We start from the raw sequence: 20,648 nt of genomic DNA on the forward strand, positions 1-20,648 counted from the left end.
TAAAACTGTGTGCTGTATGGGGTGACTTCGGTCAATGCCAAGAACGTACAAGAGCAGGAGAGGCGCTACAGTACGGTATAATTATGACCCGCAACTTTTAGATAAAGCTGTTCGTGATATTCGGAGTGGTAAATTATCGTACAGAAAAGCGTGTGCAGGAAGCACATCAGAAAAAAACGGGAGGACAACCAATGCTAAATAAAGAATAAGAAGAAATGTTGAAGCAAGGTATCTTGAGGGCTGCACATTGGGGATTTCCCTTTACTAAACTGGGTATTAGATATTTAGTCAAAGGTTACCTTGATAAATCTGGCCAAAAAGAGAAGAAATTTCGAAATAATTTGCCAGGAGAAGAATGGGTGCATTTATTCCTCAAACGACAGTCAGATGATCTTTCTGTTCGCTTAAGCGGAAACATTTAAGTGCAGAAGTGAACAAAGAGACTGTTAAGATGTTTTTCTCCAATATCAAGGCAAAGCTGAAAAATATCCCACCTAGCAACATGATCAACTATGATGAAAGCGTCATTCCTTATCACTTATTATTCGTAACAAAGGGCTACCATAAAATGTGTAAAATGTCACCAAAATCAAATAAAAAGCCTGTAGAAAAAAAGGCAGTAACTGCCCGAATTCACCCTCTATATACCGTAACTTCGGACAGAGATTTAAAAAACATATGTTTCCGAAATCACCCCAATCCATGGGGTGACTTCGGACGCTTTGCTTAACTGCCTCAGATAAATATACCTACACATACACTTTCTGATTCTGGGATATTTTATTCGTTACACATATACCCTACCACTTCCGTAACAATGGATTTAAACTAACAATATATACGAATGTTGCAATAGAAATAACGACAAAACCGTCCGAAATCACCAGGACTCGGTCTTTTATTAAATGGATATATTCAACCTGGTGCGTCGATGAAATGATTGCCTCAGTGCTCACGGCGATTTTGCCTGATTGGCATACCGATTCTGGACTGTGTGGTCTTCGAACGGAAACTGTTTGATCGTCACTCGTATGTCCCTACTCATCATTAACTGTTGCACTCCTTCAGTATCTCACAAAACCCAGCGAAAAGGTGCAGTGACAAGACGCTGGACAAATACTCTGGAGAATGGCGGTCGAATTTCACGTGGTCCAAAATAGCGCCTGCGTCAGAAAGTGTTATGATCTAAACTTATTCACTGAAGCTACTTTCGAGTGGCCTAAGACTTGCAATCCAAATTTCGTTGAAATTGACAGGATTGAGGATCTTGACTAACACTGTTGGATTCTGTTTCAAAAGGGAAATACAGAAAATTCGCTGGATAATCAAGTTTTCTACATTATTTTTCAAATGCGTTACTCATATTATTATCTATAACTATTGACCTATCTTTCTAGACTAACCAAAATCGTCGTATTTCTTTCAATGCTAGAGCGCCTCTTCCCCTCGCTCCATTCTCCTCCAACGGAAAAGATTTAATCAGGATCCTTTTCGTAACTTCTCCATCCTTTCCTGTCCCAATCTCTCCCCCGTGTTATGCGAGGGAAATGAAATGACAACGAAATAAAACGGCCTCCCTTATTCCGATCGGCATCTTCCTGAATGCTATAACACTGAGCGAGATCAGCACACCAGTCTCGCAGTCGAGAAAAAGCCGATTCAGTTACCCGTCCGAACATACCGATTCAGCTTTTGCACTGTTTCCCTAAATCTATTAAGGCAGATTCCAAGATAGTTCCTCTGAGAAAGACTCTGCTAATTTGCTTTTTCTTGCTTTTCAATTAGTGTTTGAACTCTTGTTTTTAATAAACTCATTATCGACAGGATGTTGAACCTTAATCTTCCGTCTTGCTTTTTTATTGCCTCTCGAAGAATTTGAAGTGTATCTTTGTGAGGTACGGAACAGAATTCAGCTGACAACAATTTAAGGTTTACAGGTGTGCGTTACCCAAGACGCATTCACACATCATAACTCGCAGCGGTCTAGCTTCCGAGACTGGGAGGTGAGCTACACACGGGTCGAATTCGCGCGACGGATCGTTAATGGCTGAATGTGTTTTTTTCTGCGGATTTCACAGTTCGTTAATTCCAACCGTGACTTATTCCCCAAACTCTGCCTCCAAAGATACGTTACGTAGACAGTTTATACGCTGTAACACAAAGAACACTTTTCTCAAACAGGTGGCACATACGATTTCTCTTCTTTTGGTTAAATGATGGTTGTGCTGACAGAAACGGCGCCCACGACAAAGTCAAAATAAAATTTGTAGGTCAAAACACACAAGGAGTGATCGAAAAACTTCCGTTAGTAGGGCGTACAGTCCATAATCGGTATTCCAAACAGGCAACATCACGGTGAGTATTGAAGCTATCGTCCCACAGACGCACTGGATTGAAGATATCGCTATGGTAAATTACCGTGTCCTGCTGCGTGAAGCAGACCGTAACTGCCTGTTGCACATTCTCTTCCGACAGAAATAGTCGACCCTTCAACAGGTAGCGAAGCCGTGATAATCACAAGGGAAGAGATCAGGACTATAGAGCGAGACAAATTACACTTGAGTTGGCATAACTTCTGTGTTACGACGTTTGTAATGTGAGGACGCAGCACGGAACTGCACGGAACTGCACAACGGTGGTTCTTGTCAGACATACTGCACCATACACACTCTTCATCCTCAGATGGATGTTTCCCGGAGTTTGTCCTTCAGCAACCAAGGAAAGAATAGTAGCAGGGTGGCCCTGTTTGGACGCATTTCGTAATAAGTCGCCATAGTTCACATTTCCGCATTTACCGCACGCACGTTGCAAAGACACGAATGCCACACTGATCTCTTGCCTACATTTCGGTGTTTATACAGGGCGTTCAGAAACTCCCGTTCCACATGTCTAGGACTTGTAGACATGACTGAGCACATAATATTTTGAATAGGAATCCATGTCCGTGAGCCACACAGCCAGCGCTTGTAAATATATGTACATACAGAGTAATTCCGCGATGATGTTATAAACTTTCTAGGATGATGTAGTAGGTTAAATGTATCAATTTGAGGTAAACGAACGAGTCGAGAGTTAAAAGCGAGAACCGTTATTATACCCCTACAGTGGAATATATGTACTGATTTTGTTGTTGCTAAGATTGAAAGGGACGCAACTTTCAGAGATGGTGAAACGTCCCCTTAGAAAAATTGTACAAGACTGTGCTTAAACTGACTCACAATATTTTTAGCGCAACGCAGTCTGACTTTCAAAAATCCCTACAAAAGAATGGCCCTGACTAACATTAAGCTATACCTTTCACAAATCACTTACCTCACCAAAAATCTTCGTTACTCGAACTACTGCAATACAGCGAGAGCCACTACTGCCAGCTAAATAAAAGATTCAAACTACGGAAGGCACTAACTACTGATAGGCATAGTTAGCGAATGAAAGATTTTAATAGAGAACAAACAATGTATTTACCTTAATAGTCATAATATATATATATATCAGTTCATGACATCCATTCTTACAAATTTCAAAACTCCGCCATCTCTCTCCCCACATCCACCACAGCTGGCGGCTCACCTCCAACTGCACAACGCTACGCGCTGCTAACATCCAGCTGCCCAACACTACAATGGCGGACAACAATGCAAACTAGCCACAGACTGCACACAGCACATCCAGTGATTTTCAGAGTGGTACATGGCGTTACCAATATAAAAAACCTAAACGGCCTACTTACAATGGTAGTATGGGCAAAAACAGAAAAAAATCTACTAAACATGGACTGTAAACATGCGCCTCACAAAAATTTTACAAATTGTTTTGGGCAGTGGCCAATAATGATATGATAAAATTTTTATTATTAATATTATTTTATTATTTTGAGCTTTTCCTCATTACAGAGGTTTATCTCCAACATAATAATTTACTTGGAAATTACAATATAAACAATAACCGTTCTTAAACTATATTCTCAAAATATTTCTCCAGGTGTTTCCGTCTTGTGTGTCTTCTTCCTCTGCACCCATTCTCCTCATTGTGTGCTGTACATTTTGGATCCAGGTGGTCATAGGGCGTCCTCTTCTTCTTCTCCCCTCCGGTTCCCACTCCAGTATCAATTTTGGTATTCTGGTTTTCCCATACCACTGTAATTTCTTCCTATCCATTACGTCATATATTCTTTCTTTTATTTCCATTATCCTTATTACTTCAGTGTTCCTTATCTTTTCTATCCTGGAGATTCTTGCCGATCTTCTCCAAAAGTCCATCTCTAGAGCTTGAAATTTTTTAATGTGCTTCATGTTAATTGTCCAGGTCTCCATTCCATATAGAACCACACTCTCTAATATGGATTTGTATATTAATTTTTTAGTTCTGCTCATTACATTCCTGCTCCATACGACTGAGTTAAGCATCCCAATGACCCTCCATCCGCTACTAATCCATTTATTGATTTCTGATTCTGATTTTCGCTCGATTTCTAAAATGGATCCCAAATAACAGAAAGTGTTTATCTTTTTTGATTTTCATTCCTTCAATGTATAGCTCATCTGAATCATTAGTCAAGTATTCTGTTTTTTGGTAATTAATCTTCAAACCCCAAGTTTTGTATGCTATTGCTAGTTGATTGCACATATAGTTAGCATCCTCCCCACCTTGTGCTACGACTACTTGATCATCAGCAAATAGTAAATGATGTAGGTAAACTCCATCTCTTATTTCAAATCCCATACTATTACATTTACGAGACCGTGTTCTAAGGCTAATATCTATATAGATTTTAAATAATGATGGTGACATGGGACAGCCCTGGAAAAGGCCTTTGCTTGTTCTACATTTCTGAGAAAGTTTATTACCAACTTTCACTTGGCAAATGTTATCTTTATACATCTGTTGTATTATTTTAATCAAGGAAGAGTTTATGTTTGCCAAATGTAGCGCTCTCCCAAGTAATTTTCTTGGAACAGTATCCTACGCTTTTTCTAGATCTATGAAAATTAATCCTATATTTTTTGATTTTTCCCTATGTTTCTCCAAAATCTGTCATAATGTGAAAATATGGTCTACACATGATCTCCCAGCCGTGAATCCACATTGCTCTTCTTGGGTTGTAAAATCTTTTTCCAGTTTGTTTTTAATTACTTTCGCAAAAATTCTCATTAATGTGTTTGTAACACAAATTCCTCGATAGTTTGAACAAATTTGGCGATCCCCTTTCTTAAATATTGTATTAATGTAACCTAGCTTCATCTCGTTGGGTATTGACTCTCCATGTATCATTTTGTTGAAGAGCTGTGTTATCAGTTTCACAATTTTGTCACCACCTTATTTCAGACACTCCAGATTGATATTGCCTGGTCCCGGTGATTTACCATTCTTTCCTGTTCTCAATGCCTGAAGTACTTCACTTTCTAAAATCTGGATCTCATCATCTTCATGTCCTTTATCTTCCTCTGTTCCTTCTTCTAGATATTCTTCTCTGTCCTCATTTAATAATTTTCGTAAATACTCTTCCCATTTCTTTTGTGTTATCAGTTGGAGATTAGTTTTGCTTTTTGTATCCTGTCGAAGCCCTTTCAATACTGACCATGCTTCTTTTCCTCTCCCAAATCCTAATTTGCTAGTCACCTTGGCACATGTTCTTTCCCATGCTTCATTTTTTGCCATCTTATTTTTTCATCACTTCATTCTTCTTTTCCTTGTATATTGATCTTGTTTCTTCTGATTTATCATTCAACCACTGAAGGTACGCATTTCGTTTTTCTTTAACGAGGACCTCTAGTTCCTCTGACCACCACTCTACTTCATGGTCGTGGTTGCTATTTTTTTTACCCAACACCTCTGTTGCTATGATTTTCACATTAGCTTTTATATAGTCATATATTTCCTCTGTACTTCCTTCAAATGATTCAACCAGTTTCCTTTACATCCAGGCCGCAAAGAGTGTTGATACTTTCGTCTTGTAGGCTGCCAATATTAAAAGGCAAATTTTCATCTTTCTCAGTCTGGTTCGTTTTTTTATATTACTTGTACCACTCCTTGCATTCTTCCATGGCCAGAAAGACTTCATTTTAACTAGATAGTGGTCTGATCCACACTGAGCTCCTTTATAATATCTGATGTCTACTGCTTTGAAACTAAAATTTTTCATAATTACAATAACATAGATATCAAATGCCCACACTTATTGATACAATGTTGCTCAAAAGCTAAAATTTTCTCACAGTCCATAAAGACAGTCCTGATCATCCATCATAGTAAAATTGCAGTGTTTTTCTCAAAGACTGAGAAATAAAAGAAAATGCACTCGGAAGTAGTGGATTTCTAAGCAGTCTTGAAGAAGTAGTGTTGTCCTTCCAACGGAAAGACAGTGCTGACTCTTGACATGTAGGCAGGTAATGGGCCACAACAGAGCAAACCCACAGCAGAGTCAGTCGAAGTTGAAGAATATTGGTAGGTAGGTCATCACAGAGCAGACCCACTGTAGTCCTGGTAGAGATGGCCAGCAGCCATCTGTTGCGACTGCGCAGGTGCACAATCACCATCGAAGAGTCTTGCGGAGAATACAGCAAGTCCATAAACCACCACTTGCACTCACAAAGTTTTTTTTAAATAATCCTTAGAAACAGCAATGCTGTTATCCAGTCCCTTGCTGAATTATTAACACACATGCAAGCACTAACAGTCCCTACTTCTCACATATTGTCCATATACTATGACCAACAGAAACGTGTGCAGTAAGATGTAATTTACAAGTTACTTAATTTGTTGAACTAGTGTCAATTACAATTTTATAGCATGAGAATACAATAACAAAGGTACAAAATATATCATTAAAGAACATAATAGTACAGATAACATTGGCAGTAATACAGGCTTTACAAAATAATCGAAATAACAAATACATCAAAGTTACAAAAATTACAACATAAGTACATACATAAAAGTTTAGAATAACTCTTGAAACATCAACTTCACACATGAGCATTAGAACAAAACAGAATAAATAATGTGTAAACATCTTTACGAAGTAAATAACATGTTATTAATGCAAATTATATTTGAGGATAACAGTATTCCTCATCATAGTGAATGTAGCTTAGTATTAGAAGAGAAAAAATTCTATGAAACAGTACACAGAGACAGGAAGAAAATAAATACACAAGGGTACACAAACACATAGTGGGATAACACAAAAGGAAAGGGTTTGTTTTCAGGGTAACATTTGGTACTGCAGTCCAACCCAAAACTTCATTCCATAGATCGTCCCTCTTATTTCAACATTTGCTCCAGCCAAAAAAAAAATCCTATCCAAGCATGTTTTCTGTATTCTGTTCACATCGTCTTTCAAAAATAGTTTTTCTCCACTGTACACTACTTTTTGGCCAAACCATCTTATAGCTTCTCAATGCTTTTCTTCCAATTCATCATAGTTAGTTTCTTATATAGTCTACCCCCTCTTAAGCTAACTTAAACCTACTGAGCTCAGATGGTAAACTAAGAGACGACGCAATGCAGCAGCATAAAACAATTAATACAAACAGCAATATCAAAAAAATGCAAGTAAGCAAAGCAAGCAATAAATGTAATAACTTATACCTAAACATGACAAACCCACAAGCAGAAAAATAGTACACTAAAGACAACATCGCAGATAAGGGAAATGTATATTCACATCTTAATGTCTATATAATTAAACTGGTGCACCACAACTTATGCTACAAAAGAAATTACCAAGTACTTGAAGAGAAAATTCTGTATGCAATTCTTGTGAAGGGAAATGTCTTTTTCTGCTCCCTCGTTTTTTTAAGTAGATTATAAAGTTATTATGTACTGGATCTGTAGCATAAAATATTTATATTAGTACATCTATAAAATTTTATTTTAACCAATGCTGCAGTGCAACTAGAAACTAGATATTAAACAAAATGAGCAAAGCAAGGCGTGAAACGTCATTCGCTAGCCATAAGGCATTTCATAGTGAACTAAACAATCTTCCAACTAGCAAGACAATAGACATGAAACGTTTCTCATCATTTCATTTCAGTAAATATCATAAATTAAGAACTCTACAGTGTAATCATGTTTTCAAGTTTGAGGGTGTCGTATTTACGATGCTTCCTACAAAGGACTGTCAATAGCGAGGATAATGGCCTCTTTTCTTTTTCTCCACCTGTGCCTCTGACAGGCACACACTAATGGCTTTTTGAAGGCGTCTGTCGCGCACATGGGCGCCCACGACACATTACGTGCAGGTGGTCACTTAACTTTGTTACCGAAATACACTCCTGGAAATGGAAAAAAGAACACATTGACACCGATGTGTCAGACCCACCATACTTGCTCCGGACACTGCGAGAGGGCTGTACAAGCAATGATCACACACACGGCACAGCGGACACACCAGGAACCGCGGTGTTGGCCGTCAAATGGCGCTAGCTGCGCAGCATTTGTGCACCGCCACCGTCAGTGTCAGCCAGTTTGCCGTGGCATACGGAGCTCCATCGCAGTCTTTAACACTGCTAGCATGCCGCGACAGCGTGGACGTGAACCGTATGTGCAGTTGACGGACTTTGAGCGAGGGCGTATAGTGAGAATGTGGGAGGCCGGGTGGACGTACCGCCGAATTGCTCAACACGTGGTGCGTGAGGTATCCACAGTACATCCATGTTGTCGCCAGTAGTTGGCGGAAGGTGCTCGTGCCCGTCGACCTGGGACCGGACCGCAGCGGCGCACGGATGCACGCCAAGACCGTAGGATCCTACGCAGTGCCGTAGGGGACCGCACTGCCACTTCCCAGCAAATTAGGGACACTGTTGCTACTGGGGTATCGGCGAGGACCATTCGCAACCGTCTCCATGAAGCAGGGCTACGGTCCCGCACACCGGTAGGCCGTCTTCCGCTCATGCCACAGCATCGTGCAGCCCGCCTCCAGTGGTGTCGCGACAGGCTTGAATGGAGGGACGAATGGAGACGTGTCGTCTTCAGCGATGAGAGTCGATTCTGCCTTGGTGCCAATGATGGTCGTATGCGTGTTTGGCGCCGTGCAGGTGAGCGCCACAATCAGGACTGCATACGACCGAGGCACATAGGGCCAACACCCGGCATCATGGTGTGGGGAGCGATCTCCTACACTGGCCGTACACCTCTGGTGATTGTCGAGGGGACACTGAATAGTGCACAGTACATCCAAACCGTCATCGAACCCATCGTTCTACCATTCCTAGACCGGCAAGGGAACTTGCTGTTCCAACAGGACAATGCACGTCCGCATGTATCCCGTGCCACCCAACGTGCTCTAGAAGGTGTAAGTCAACTACCCTGGCCAGCAAGATCTCCGGATCTGTCCCCCATTGAGCATGTTTGGGACTGGATGAAGCGTCGTCTCACGCGGTCTGCACGTCCAGCACGAACGCTGGTCCAACTGAGGCGCCAGGTTGAAATGGCATGGCAAGCCGTTCCACAGGGCTACATCCAGCATCTCTACGATCGTCTCCATGGGAGAATAGCAGCCTGCATTGCTGCGAAAGGTGGATATACACTGTACTAGTGCCGACATTGTGCATGCTCCGTTGCCTGTGTCTATGTGCCTGTGGTTCTGTCAGTGTGATCATGTGATGTATCTGACCCCAGGAATGTGTCAATAAAGTTTCCCCTTCCTGGGACAATGAATTCACGGTGTTCTTATTTCAATTTCCAGGAGTGTATTTACGACAGCAGTTTCCGCTACGGTGGCAGTCTCATAGAAAAATATTTCACAGGTCAAGAATTTGCTTTACAAATCTGTAGAAACAAAATCCTTTTAATATAATAGTGTCCAAAAAAATTTCGCCAGCATAGTGATACATTCACACATATACACACATTTCATAACTCTTAAAGTACGATTCTTGGTTTACAACAACCTTTTTCACAAACCAGAGTCCCTAACCACTACTCATTATTCCTTGCTTTATTACTGATATACATATTCGTAGACACTTCTTCAATATTTCATCATAATAAATATGTAGCATAATCAAATTCCTCGTATAGCATCAGCTTATTGATCATAAACATACCGCAACAGCGTAATACACATAGTCATTGTAATAATAACATCATAGCACCTCAGTCAACTCTCAAAATCGTCGTAGCTTCCTCCAATAATTTCATAACCTAAAAAAAATTCTCTGCTCATGTCAAGAGTGTCATCTGCCTCAAACGTACTTTAAAAATCATGATCCCATACCAAGTATGTCATTCAAAGCTCTCATAGTATCACAATGGTTCCGAAAAAATATGAACAGTTCACAAAGTACAGACAAAATACAATTTCGTAAGTGTGAAGTTATCCAACTGTGTAATTACGTAAACATCTGTTACTGATGTAGTAAAATAAATGTTTGTCTCTCCCAGTTAAATGATCAGATAGCTGTGTAATTCTGTGTTAGAGAAATATGGTACCGACGTCTAAAGTTGTATAAGCAAATACCATATTCGCTAGAGCTCTTTGTGCTTGCCACACACATGGTACACAAAGTAGGCGTGTACCCCGCTGAGGATTAATGTAATTATACCCTCAGGTGTTACAGATTACAGCAATGGAATGAAATGTATCATGGAAAACCTTTGTATCATCGTACTTCAAATATCTTTAAAAATAAATGATTTAAGTACAAAATTAGTCACTCAAATACGTGTACTGTAGCGCTAAACTGTGCGTCGTGTTGTAAGATAATCTCTGTGGAAGTGTCGTAGTTATCGTCCTCCGAAAGCTAAGTTCTGCAGAAGTCAATGTACTTGCCTCATGATAAACAAAAGTGAAATGCTTTGCGCATAGATATCGTAGTTATTATGTACCTTATCGTGATCAAGAAAGTACTATAATGTAATGTATTGTTGTGCTATGGAAAAGGCTGTCGCATTGTAGCTATACCACAAAAATTACTAGTAAAACATGTTTTACTTTCCAGAATAATTCAGAAAAACTGTGCAGATATAAAACAGATACACCGCAAAAGCACAATGTAAATTGTGTCACACATTAGTAGCGTCGTGATATAATCGTGTAGCTATCAAATGCTAAGTCATATTTAATCTCACAGAAAGTACTTCAAATAATGAATGTCTTTTCAACTAAACCAAAACGTTGCATTAAAAACACATTAACAGTATATGTTATAAGTATGTAAGCCTTATAGTCGTTACGTAATCGTGCTACTAACAAGCAAGAATGTACACACACACACACAATAACACTGTGTCGTCTGTTCACAATAACAATGCATTCGTAATTGCTGTTTAAGTATGTTCCCTAGGTTCTAGACTGGATAGGGAACTTCAAACATTGTTGCATGTTAACTATTTCTTAAGTCTGACGAAGCATACTTGAAATGTGAAGTGAAAAGTTTTATGGCAAAGACAAAATTAAAAGGCAGATTATCTTTCAATAAACGGTTTTACATGTGAAATGTGGTGTAATCTTTTACCCTTTATAGTACTCAAAGTTTCAACTTGAACGCAATTATCATGCGGTATATGTCGGTAAAGAATACTGGAACTTTTCTCAAGGTTAGCGTCTATGTTATTTTTCTTGAGCCAGCCAGCGCACGTGGCTGCCTGCGGCGCGAGCCATTGTCTGCGTCTTTGTTGGCGTGCGTTGTTATTGGGATTAGGAGACCTAACTTCTACAACTTCACCTTGCCGAGAGGGCCCTGCTCTGTTTGAATCCCGCCGGTTCTGCTGCAATTCAGGCCTGTCGTTTCGATCATATCATCTGTCGTCATGTCGGTAGATTCCATAGTTTCTTTCTTGTCGGTCACGTGGTGGAGAATTTCTCCCTGAATTATCACTGCACTGTGGACCGTTCCGTCTGAAGTTATTGTGTCTCCCATGATAATAATAGTTCTGGTTGCCATATTGTCTGTTTCTATGATTCTCTCTGTCATATTCATTACTACGGAAATGCGATCTTTCTCTGTAACTATTACTCTGCCAGTGGTTGTCATATGGATGGTGTCTGTTTTGGTCACGATTTGTGTTGTGATAATTGCCTTGTCGTGTCCAGTTATTGTTTCTTTCATCGCGGAATTGCGACGGATGTGACCTGTAGTGATTGTTTTCCTGTTTTCGCATCCCGCGACTGTCTGTGTCAATTTCTAATTCTTGTAAGAGTCCCTGAAAAGCTTCAATGTCGTCTTTGCAACGTCCTGCCAAAATAATATGTCGTAAATGTTAGGGCGATTTGATTAAGCAAATGCGGATGAGTTCTGAGGGGCTGTATGGGTTTGAAAGATACTGATTCTTATGTAACATGTCTTCAAAATATTTCACAAGACTGTAAAATTCAGATTGTTCGAAATGTTTCATCATAATGATGCTATGTTTCACTCGGTCTTGTGTAGCTTGAGATCAATATGCTGACAGAAAGGCATGATAAAATTCTCCTTCACTGTGACAATCGTGAATGACCGATCGCATTCTTACAGCTGGTTCATTCTCTAAGTAGCCACACATAAATTCTAATCTGTGCTCTAATTACCAGTTAGGAGGAAAACAATGAGAGAATTGATGGAGCCACACTTGAGGATGAATGTCGTTGCCAGAATTCTTAAATGTTTTGAATTTACGTGTAGTAATGAACAGCTTACAGTCAAAATCATCATGTCGGCGAGTCGCATGTCGGTCATTGTTACATCGTTTCGGCGGTTCCATCTCAAAATTCGGTGTACCTTGCCAATTTCTTTCATAATTTTCAAAGTGCCTTGTGTTATTATTTTGTGGCTGTTCCGTATTTCTATGTCCCTCTTCCCATATTGGAGCGCGAGTGTTCTCTGAAATACGTAATTCTTGTATTACCTGTGTTAGCTGATCTTGTACTTCCTGGATTTATCTTTGGTGTTGCGTATTAATTTGGTTCAGATTTTGTTTGAATTTCCTAATTTGTTCGCACTCTTCTGTGTCATTAAAGACTACCGGTTTTGTGTCATTCAGATTATCACCTATATTCGTAGATAAATTATTTAGCTGATCCGAAAGTTCAACTACTTTCTCTGATAATGAACTGATTTCCTCCATGTGTCTTTCTGAACCAATTTTCAGAGTATCTACTGTATCCTATAAGTTTTCCTGAGTTTTTGCAAGTTGCGTAACCGAATCGGTAGATGCAACTGAGTCAATTTTAGCTTGCAAGGTCTCATGATTTTCATGAACAACAGTTTGCAGTTCTTTTATGGCTGATTCGTGATTCTGTAATGCATTTTCATGCCGATAAAAAATATGTTGGCAATGCTCACAAATTTTTGTTTTTACGTCATTACAGACTTTTTGACATTTCGATTTGATTTTATGTAATTCAGTAGTTAAATCTTCACGTGTTTGTTCAAGCGTATGTTCCACTGAGTCTAACTTTTGAAGCTTTTGTTCCATTGCGTATAACTTTTGCTGTGTTTGTCTCTGATTTTGTCTCACTTTTGAAGCTTTTGCTGTGTTTGTCTCTGATTTTGTTCCATTGTGTCTAACTTTTGAAGCTTTTGCTGTGTTTGTCTCTGATTTTGTTCCATTGTGTCTAACTTTTGAAGCTTTTGTCCCATTTGTTGCATTAATTGTAACAACAATGCACTGGTATCTGAAACATGTTCCCCAGTGCTATACGGCAATGCATTTGAACCGTCAATATTCGCAGTTTGAAAAACAGAAAATGTGTTTTGACTTATTTGAGAAAACGGTGAGGACGCAAAACCTGAATCTACAGTATTTGCAAGATTGTGCTCTGTTATTCCCGATTCCTGAGGCGAGCTGTTGCCGACCGATCGATCGATAATGCTTCCCTGTCCACCACCTGTTTCACTGTCTACACCATTATTTGACGCCCGCTCCATTTCCCTATGCATAGTTACCAAATTACTACTTTGAATGTCTGTTAATTCATTACACAGTGGTGCTGGTAAGCTACGTTCGTCGTCATTATTATTTCTCAGTTTACTTTGGAGCCTAGTATTACGTTTTTCACACGCCATTATTCTCACAATATATCAAACGATAACACAGAAAACCACAATTTGAAGAGCAAAAATAAGAGAATACATTAACATAGCACTGAAAATAATATCTAGTTAACTGCAAGCGCAGCTGCGAAATACTTCGTGCAGAACTACATACATGCCACAACTGTTTTACTGTACAACAATGAAAGACTGCAACTACAAAGGAAATTCTCTCTATGATTACGCGCTAGCAATAAACAAAAGCTACACTAACTACACAAACTACAATTTAAAAAATCAGAAGATTCCAGTGAGCTATCCTCGGTTAAGGGTCGACAAATGAAACGTCCCCTTAGAAAAATTATACATAACTGTGCATAAACTGACTCACAATATTTTTAGTGCAACGCAATCTGACTTTCAAAAATCCCTACAAAAGAATGGCCCTGGCTAACATTAAGCTATACCTTTCACAAATCACTTACCTCACGAAAAATCTTCGTTACTCGAACTACTGCAATACAGCGAGAGACACTACTGCCAGCTAAATAAAAGATTCAAACTACGGAAGGCACTAACTACTGATAGGCATAGTTAGCGAATGAAAGATTTTAATAGAGAACAAACAATGTATTTACCTTAATAGTCATTATATATATATATATATATATATATATATATATATATATATATATATATATATATATATATATATATCAGTTCATGGCATCCATTCTTACAAATTTCAAAACTCCGCCATCTCTCTCCCCACATCCACCACGGCTGGCGGCTCACCTCCAACTGCGCAACGCTACGCTCTGTTAACATCCAGCTGCCCAACACTACAATGGCGGACAACAATGCAAACTAGCCACAGACTGCACACAGCACAACCAGTGATTTTCAGAGCGCTACGTGGCGTTACCAATATAAAAAACCTAAACGGCCTACTTACAATGGTAGTATGGGCAAAAACAGAAAAAAATCTACTAAACATGGACTGTAAAAGGCATACCTGAGAATCTAAGAGCACTAGTTCAATAGATGTGTTTCACAACAGCGAAGATGAAAAAGTGCACATAGTTCCTTAGGTATGCATTTTAAAACCAATATTTACTAGACTTTTTTCTTATTTTGATCCATACTACCAGCTCTGAAAGTTGCCTACCTTACAGTTTTATCAACAATAGCACAACTCAAATTAATACATTTCTCATCGCCTTCATTGTAGAAAGTTTGCAACAGTAACACCGAATCACCCTGTATATACACACAATTACCAGGTGCCGATGCCTACAATTTTGATGCTATGTTGCGTCGTTGGATGACGTTTCTGGACATCGGTTCCCATTCAAAATATTATGTACTCATGCCCCTCTACAAGTGCTGGGAGTTTGTAACGGGAGTTTTCGTACACACTGTATATCCGCATTGGACTCGCTCTGCACTTCATATACGCTGCACTAGCGCCATCATAATTGAAACTTCTTGACCTCTCCTTATAAAAACAAAAGTAGCGGACCCGGCAACGCGATATGAACACCAGGAGAGAGTAACGTATCGTTCATCAAGAGGATCCAGGTGCTTTTGCCTGCCAATATGACCTTACGTCATGATGAATGTTCTCAATTATTGTGCCGGTCTTGTGTGTTTCTATTCAATAGACGTCACATAGAATACCCTCATCTACAGAATCAACATGTAAAACCCATACATATTCCTGTGTTGACCCACTCTTGACGTCACTTGCTTCGACGCCACTCACCGAAAGACTATAGAGAGATTGGGGGTGATTACTATTAATGGTTCGTGGGTTAAGCGAGGTAGTTTCCAGGCTCTACCTATAAGCACATGGCACAGAATACAAATCAGAAATTATCGCGCTAACACCGAGTAACATCACCTCTAGCGGCAATAGTGGTTCGGCGAAGAAGAGAGTCGCCAAGTTTCTTCAGGTACTTTTTCAGCAAGCCACTCGTTCATAATTAGATCCCGTAGAGGAACCAGTTGCAGGTTTGTTGTTCTCTACACTGTGGCCGCAGTCCAAACAGTCCCAGACATTTTCTATGAGATTAAGATACGGTGATTTAGCAAACCAGTCTAGGTGCAATAGTGTGCCTGGGCGTGTGTCAAACCAGGAAGATGTGCGTACAGCCCTGCGAACATAGCTGTTGAAGATGGGGACGTCCACGGGACATGCATGAAGCTGTGGTAGAAATGCTAACATTTGGTCGCTGATAATGTAAATGTCTCTTTAGTATTTATAATTGCACACCCCAAGACTTTATTACAAAAATCTTACGGAAAATCTAAACCATGAGCAGTGTTATAAGAATCAACGTACTAAGTTATTACAAATATAAGAAACCGCATTACCTTCAAATTTTACATTTCTCATTCATTCAATATAGTCCTTCGGCTCAATATCTCTCTTTAAACATCATATTACAAAAATTACTCCAAATAATTTTGTCTCCACTCCAGGACAGGCCAGCTTCCGTCCACTTCAAACCTAGTACATTATCATACAGCTGCTACTAGCACACTCTGACAAAATAAAGCCAACCTCTCCGACCAAGCTCTCTTATCTCGAACATAGTTCCAAAGCGTATAATTATAAAGGCAATGTTAAAGCGATGTTACAAGGCTTGAGAACATTTATCAAATAAACTAATTAACTCACATTTGTGGCCCACGAGATACTCAAAATTATTATGACAAATACAGGATAGTTCAGAAAGAGCGCAGGTTTTGATATATTAAAATAAGATGTTTATTTTTACAAAAAAAAAAAACGCGAACAAAATACATAAACTCGATCATCTATCCTTCCTACTTCATATATGAAAAATGCGAGGCGTATGACCTCCTCTACGGCGCTGGCATGCAAGAACTCTCTCCATGTAATTCACTGTGACTGCATGACAAATTTCCACATCCATTTCGCTGACAGCTCGTAGAATTTCCTCCTTCAGGTGATGAATGTTTCGCCGGCCGCGGTGGTCTCGCGGTTCTAGGCGCGCATTCCGGAACCGTGTGACTGCTACGGTCGCAGGTTCGAATCCTGCCTCGGCCGTGGATGTGTGTGATGTCCTTAGGTTAGTTAGGTTTAAGTAGTTCTAAGTTCTAGGGGACTAATGACCACAGCAGTTGAGTCCCATAGTGCTCAGAGCCATTTTTTTTATGAATGTTTCGTCGTTTATACGCATACACCATTGACTTAAGATGACCACAAAGAAAAAAGTCACAAGGAGTTAAGTCACATGACCTTGATGGCCATCATTGTGCGAAATGAGGCGATCCTGGAACCACTCACGGAGTAACTGAATTGTTTGTCGGGAAGTATAGCTGGTGGCACCATTCTGCTGAAACCACAACTCTTCAGTGTCCATTCCATCCAAGTGAGGCCACAAAAACTCCCTTAGCATCACACGGAATTGACAGTCAGCTTGTCCTGCCTCAACTTCAGAAAAAATAAGGCCCGATGACGCCGCCCAACCAAAAGCCGCACCTGCCGACCGGTGTGGCCGAGCGGTTCTAGGCGCTTCAGTCTGGAACAGCGCGACCGCTACGCACGCAGGTTCGAATCCCGCCTCGGGCATAGGTGTGTGTGATGTCCTTAGGTTAGTTAGGTTTAAGTAGTTTTAAATTCTAGGGGACTGATGACCTCAGAAGTTAAGTCCCATAATTCTCAGAGCCAAAAGCCGCACCAAGTTGTCTCTCGTTGTGGATGCGTTTTCATATTTCTTGGATCATGCGAGGATTTTCGGCCCCCCAGATATGGCTCTTCTGATTATTCACAAAACCATTTAAGTGGAAGTGTGCTTCATCATTGGAGATGATTTTGTTTGCGAGGCTGTCGTCCTCCTTTAGTCCTCTCAGAACCCAGAACTGTCACCTCTTCTGGTGATTCGTCACTTTCAACTGCTGCGTCAAATGAATTTTATATGGATCGTTACGGAGATCATACCGGAGAATTCCCCTTACTGAAGAGCAGCTTAAGCGCAACTGTTGGGAACAGCGACTAACTGATTTCATTGGACTAATAGCCACACAGTAACGAATCACGCAATGATCTCCTCACTTCGGCAAGAACGTGGATGCGAAGGTCTTCTAAGGGTTGCTTTTGAACCGTGTCAGAGAACTTTGTCATAAGTTGATTCATTCTGTGGCTCATCACGCCCTAGAATCGAGCGAATTCGCCTGACAGTTGCTGCATAATTTTCTCCATTCTGATAAAACGTTTTCACGATTATCACACGTTGTGCAATAGTGAACTGTTGATAATTCTTCCGGGTTATATGGCCGTGGTCCATGGAATACTTCTATTCCTAACGTGTCGTCCAATACTACGTTGGACATGCTCAGAGGTAAGGCTGGTCCTGCTGAGTCCTGCCGACTGACGAGTAGGGCGTCGGAGAGCGGCCTAAATACCGAGGACAGTGGGCGTGGTCTAGCTTGCACGTAGTAGCAGAGAGAAAACTAGTCAAAGATAAAATGTAATTATCGATAATAGTCCGTCATAGATAAAAATCACTTATCGATTCTGTAACGCCACTGTCCATATCTCGCTTAATTTCAGGGCCTCTTCTTTTCTATTAAAAATATCTTTATGTTTATAAATTTCAATAGCCTCCCTATACAGTCGTGGATAATAGTTCGTGGTAGCACTTCAAACTGTAGTTTCAGAAAACTTAACTACATGGTCACCGGACTAAAGTGCATGTTCTGCAACGGCCGATTTATCTATTTTACCCAGTCGGCAAAGACTTTTCTGCTCCCTTACGCTCGTATTCACACTTCTTTTCGTAGTACCAACATAGACCTTGCCACAGGTACACGGAATTTTATACACCCCGCTAGATGATAATGGTGGCCTTCTATCTTTAACAGAATGAAATACTTGTCCTATTTTTCTGGTACATTCCTCAGTATTTAGGCCGCTCTCCGACGCCCGACTCGTCAGTCGGCAGGACTCAACAGGACCAGCCATACCGCTCAGGATGTCCAACGTAGCATTGGACGAAACGTTAGGAGTAGAAGTATTCTATGGACCACGGCCATATAACCCGGAAGAATTATCAACAACAGTACCATCCGGTCGTGAACGCCTTCATTTTATCAATAGTGAACTGCTTCACGGTTAGACCCCGAATGCGAGAAGTTCAAATTGACTCATTGAAAGTGAGTCAACAACCGAAATGTTTCTGGAAATTGAAACGAATCAAAACGATGTCACCATCTGACAAACAAAAATTTACCAGCCGTTTTAAAATCGCCTTTCTTTTTAACCACGCTTTAGGACAGCCATCTTTCACAAGTTCATTCAAGCTTTGGACGTCGACTCGTCCAAACTCAAAATCTTCTTTGTGCCATCCTGTCACGTGTGCCCACGTCCACCCATTTTACTACCCTAATTCCATACAACAGACCAGCGCGCAGTCACCGTTCCGCATCCTTGACTTACGTCTGTGGTGGGGGGTCATATGAGCGCCTGATGCCATTTATTCACTACTTACAAGGGAACCTCCCCATCGCACCCCCCACAGATTTAGTTATAAGTTGGCATAGTGGATAACCCTTGCAAAAACTGTAGACAGATCAATCGAGAAAACAGGAAGTAGTTATGTGAAACTAAGAAAAAAATAAACAAAATATACAAACTGAGTAGTCCATGAGTATCATAAGCAACTTCGAGGAAAAAGTGAGCTCAGGAACGCCGTGGTCCCACGGTTAGCGTGAGCAGCTGCCGGCAAGAGGTCGTTGATTCAAATCTTCCCTGGAGTGAAAGTAGTAATTTTTTATTTTCAGACAATTATGAAAGTTCAGGCACTCACACATAATCAACTTCGCCCTCCAAGATTCCAGGACATGTTCAGATTTGCTTGGACATATGCAGGATTTGACGGTCTACACACGGAAAAATTTGAAAACGTTAAAAACATATGTTTTGACAGAGGACAGGGAAAACTGTGAGACTGTGAAACTGTTACATTCATTTGTTGCAGTTTATGTGACAAACTCTTATGTTTTCACCACTTTTTTGGGAGTGATTATTACATCCACAAGAAAACCTAAATCGGGCAAGGTAGAAGAATCTTTTTACCCATTCGCCAAGTGCACAAGTTAGGTGGGTCGACAACATATTCCTGTCATGTGGCGCACATGCCGTCACCAGTGTCGTATAGAATATATCAGACGTGTTTTCCTGTGGAAGAATCGGTTGACCTATGACCTTGCGATCAAATGTTTTCCGTTCCCATGGGAGAGGCACGTCCTTTCGTCTACTAATCGCCCGGTTTTGCGGTGCGGTCGCAAAACACAGACACTAAACTTATTACAGTGAGCAGAGACGTCAATGAACGAACGGAGAGATCATAACTTTGCGAAAATAAAGAAAGTGAACTTTTCACTCGAGGGAAGACTTGAACCAAGGACCTCTCGTTCCGCAGCTGCTCACGCTAACCGCGGGACCATTCTTTCTTTTTCATATTGTTCGTTGTGATTGGTCGTTGCGGACGTCATATGACATCCGTTTAAGTTCGTTTATCGATCGTTACACTCAGTTTTTTATTACAGAGGCCAACCAGCTCTCTGACCGATCTCATTTTGTTCGCTTTTGTTAGTTGAATCTGGTTTTTTTTTTTTTTTTTTTTTTTTTTTTTTTTTTTTTTTTTTTTTTTTTTTTTT

At 40.4% G+C, this 20,648-nt stretch overlaps 1 protein-coding gene across 6 annotated transcripts in view; it reads left to right on the forward strand.

The window, feature by feature from the left end:
• Positions 1–20,648, forward strand: part of LOC126272075 (high affinity cAMP-specific and IBMX-insensitive 3',5'-cyclic phosphodiesterase 8) — a 1,931,196-nt gene that overhangs the window by 1,776,419 nt on the left and 134,129 nt on the right. The window lies entirely within an intron of this gene.

This window comes from Schistocerca gregaria, chromosome 5, assembly GCF_023897955.1.
Source record: "Schistocerca gregaria isolate iqSchGreg1 chromosome 5, iqSchGreg1.2, whole genome shotgun sequence".
NCBI lineage: Eukaryota > Metazoa > Arthropoda > Insecta > Orthoptera > Acrididae > Schistocerca > Schistocerca gregaria.